At 39.1% G+C, this 3,505-nt stretch overlaps 1 long non-coding RNA gene across 2 annotated transcripts; it reads right to left on the bottom strand.

The window, feature by feature from the left end:
- Positions 1 to 339: 339 nt before the first annotated feature.
- On the bottom strand, positions 340 to 3,266 carry LOC147568064 (uncharacterized). Of its 2 annotated transcripts, XR_015230949.1 has the most exons (4): positions 3,080 to 3,266; positions 2,948 to 3,006; positions 1,839 to 1,904; positions 340 to 775 (listed from the first exon to the last, which is right to left on the bottom strand). It is a non-coding gene; the product is annotated as an uncharacterized LOC147568064 (long non-coding RNA). The 2 variants fall into 2 exon arrangements; XR_015230950.1 differs by lacking the exons at positions 2,948 to 3,006; positions 3,080 to 3,266 and adding an exon at positions 2,648 to 2,894.
- Between the last annotated feature and the right edge of the window lie 239 nt (positions 3,267 to 3,505).

The raw sequence follows: 3,505 nt of genomic DNA, 5'->3' as shown, positions 1-3,505 counted from the left end.
TGCAACATTTCCAAAGAAATAGTTTGATTCGTGGAGTAGTGTTAATATTCCATATAAATTTTCATTTAGGCATTTCATACTCGTAATTGTTAGTCCGAAGATGATGGTACATAAATCGTATAGTGAAGTTACAAGATTTGGTCAAAGTCCATTTCATTGCGTCCTCCCGTGATTCCTGCAAATTGATACTACTAATAGCGTTACATATATCATTAGTAAAGATTTGTGATATAACATTGAAATTCCAGGAGTTAGTGACTATAAGTTGACAAACCCTGGTCAGATTGCAATTGTTCACATTAGCAATCGACGGTGAATGATCTGGGATCCAGTATGTGACGCCCCGTGTCCCAAAATAGACACGACCACGCCCCGGCAATTCACATACGAGACTAAAATCTGGCAGAGTCTCCTCTGTAAATCGAACCGGTCGCACCTGCAAAACCTGTCATGCAAACCATACATTCGCATAAACAAGAATAAACTATTAAGCGGAAGCTAAACAAACTCAACTCAGTTTCGGGTCGAAACCCGAACCACATAACAAAATATAAAAGCCTCTTACACATCGATGCAACTTATAAGCAACTCTAAGTGTTATATATATACATATTCGAGTTCAGTTCTCCAAGAACTACATAAATTTAAAATATTGGAAAACCAATAAACGAAAACCAAACAAAATGACGCAACACCTCTAGCCTCATTAGACAAGATCACCGGCTGGAATACAACTCCGCCTCGAGGCTACAACCAAGCACCTGCACACTAACAACTGGTAGGGGGTCAGAATACTCACCGACACGAGTTATTCTGGTAGAAGACCAATCCAAAACCCATCACGTTTTCAAAAGTTCATTTAATAAGTTGTAAACATTGTGACAAAACGAGTTATCAAACCAGTTACCATATATACTATATACAAAATCGTTTTCCTTAATCTAGCAAGCAATAGCAGTGGTTAGCTGCCCATCCATGGTGCGCTCCCAATAAGAGGAGAGTTCCTCAGGAGAACCTAGAGTGCGTTAGATAGTACCAGCCCATTTATGGCACTAGCTAATGCACTACGTCTCCTCGAGAAAGAGACTTACCCCTAGCCGGTAAGTCCCTCTCCCACTAAGGGACTCCGCAATCATTGAAGAGTTTACCTCATTATACATATATACCTTAAGTATCTAAATAAGTTTTTGATCACCGAGTTCGAATAAGAGAGCCGTCCCCCAATACCCATGGAAGGACCTGAACCTCATTCTCTTCGGTACCCTGTCATGCATCTAATGCGATCTTTTAAAATCAGTTTCATTCATTTATCAAAACCAATATTCATATTCGATTCATTATCTTATCAAACACGGAAGTGGAACAACCAAGAGTCATATCGCCACAAAGCAGAGGGATCCCAATCAATGTCACCTCCCAGGCGAGCGGTCAGGGTGTACGGCCCTGAGCCTCGAGCTGGAGGCACGAGCACCAATGGCCAGCAAGTGAAGCACTCTACTCCCACAGGTCTCATGACTAGTGTCGCCCACCTCACCGGTCTCACACGGATCACAACCGTGTCCACATGTCACCTACCCTCAATGGCTACGTGCCCGTAGGTTGACATAATCCGCAGTCGGGTACATACAAGAAAATCCCAGTAGTTCGCAATCACAGTAAAAACAGTTCGAAAGCATTTCTCATGTCTCAGTAAAACCATTCAACCATATTTCAATTCATCACATAAATCGAGTTTCATGCTACCTAAACTCTAGTTATAATGGCGCATACATAACTGTATAATCTAGCATATTCATTATCTATAAAACCATGCTGGATAAATGATTCAGAACCCCTACCTGGCGGTACTTCTGCTCCGCCGAAACCGTAGCATCATCGTCAACGATAAGCTCCGGCTCCCCCCTCTACCAATCCATAAATAAAAGAGATAAACACTAGGTTCTTCGATAAGAACCTTCATACGACAAAAACAATAATTAAAAGAAAACGATGAAATCTTTAAAACAATAGCAAAACCGCTAACTCACGAAGACTTCAACTATAACCGAATATCGATCCATCGTCTAACTTCATAACCATGTCCAATTCAAGTCGATCAAATAGTGTTGGAAACTTAATTATATCCTTACAATTTAGTTACTAAAGGTCTCGGCCAAATTCCAAGTTAGTCATCTTCGGAATTTGCAAAATTCATACAACAACAAAACTGAATTTTCTCAACAGCGCACTGTTCGGTAAAACAATCATAATTGTCTCGTGGTTATTTCGTTTCAACCCAATTTTATATCGTTGGAAAGCTTATATCATTTCTGAAGTTTTCCTCTAAAGGGGTCTCCTCTAATTTCAATTAGGGCATCTCCGAAAATCACAAAACATACGCAACAGCTCATTAGTTTCACTGATCGTACGCTGCGTATTAAATTGCTCATATTTCCCTCATCCGAGCTCCAATAAACTCGTACTATACCTTTCTGGAATCGTATCGAGACAAGCTACAATAATGGAGAAGACTCAAATAACATTTGAAACATCTATGATTAGATAACCACTAAAAACAGTAAGCAGTTTTCATGTTTGGTAAACTGCGCGCTGCTCGGTAAAACAGTCATAATTCTTTCGTCCGTTATCGAAATTACTTGTACCATACCTTTTCGGAAAGCTAACAACCTAAGCTACGACTTTCGTGTTTTATGAAAGTACGTACGAGCAACATATCAATCCCAGATTGGCTCGGACAGTAGGTTTAATTCAGTCCCTCGAGTTGTCGTTCGATCGATAACCTATATCACATAATCTCTCTAAAGTTTCTTTTATATCAAAATTGTATAATTGTCAACTAGATAAACCCTAAAACAACATGAATCATCAAAATCCCCAAATTCCATAAACCTTAAACCCTAGAATTAAAAATATTTACATCAAAACATCTAATTCATTGGTTTGTTACCTTGAAGCCTAGGTTGTCTTTGGTTTACTTCCTATCTTCATCAATTCCTTCCAAATTTCCTACAAATTCGAATTGAAAAACTCAAACCATAGAAACAATGAGTTCTAGAGAGAGAAACAGTAAATCTCTTACCCAAATTCCATGTAACCATGCTTAAATCATCTCTTCATGCTTGAATCCGATAAAAATCAAGTATTCCCCTTTGAAATCATCCCAACTCCTCTCTTGATCAAATTTTGCTTCCTCCAAACCCTAGCCTTGCTGAAAAGTCGACCAGAGAGAGAAAGAAGTTCTGATTTTTCTTTCTTTTAAGAAGTTTCACGAAATTCCTGTTTGGTCCCTGAATTTGACTGGATTGCAAAATAACCCCTAAATTGTCCTCTTTGCTGATTTAGACCCTGATTTGACTTGACCCAAATGTTAAATAGCCCCTAAACCAACCTTTTAAAACACGGGATGTTACACAGTAGTCGCTCCAAATGTTGATGTTCGTGCCTTTGTTAACATCCCAGAAGATGAGACTGGAGACTTTCTCAAAATGTTTTACAAGCGATTTCC

The sequence above is a fragment of the Eschscholzia californica genome, unplaced genomic scaffold (assembly GCF_041429995.1).
Source record: "Eschscholzia californica isolate CP2 unplaced genomic scaffold, dmEscCali1.0.p SCAF_1, whole genome shotgun sequence".
In the NCBI taxonomy this organism is placed as follows: Eukaryota; Viridiplantae; Streptophyta; class Magnoliopsida; order Ranunculales; family Papaveraceae; genus Eschscholzia; species Eschscholzia californica.
This window is presented reverse-complemented; position numbering and strand designations above follow the sequence as displayed.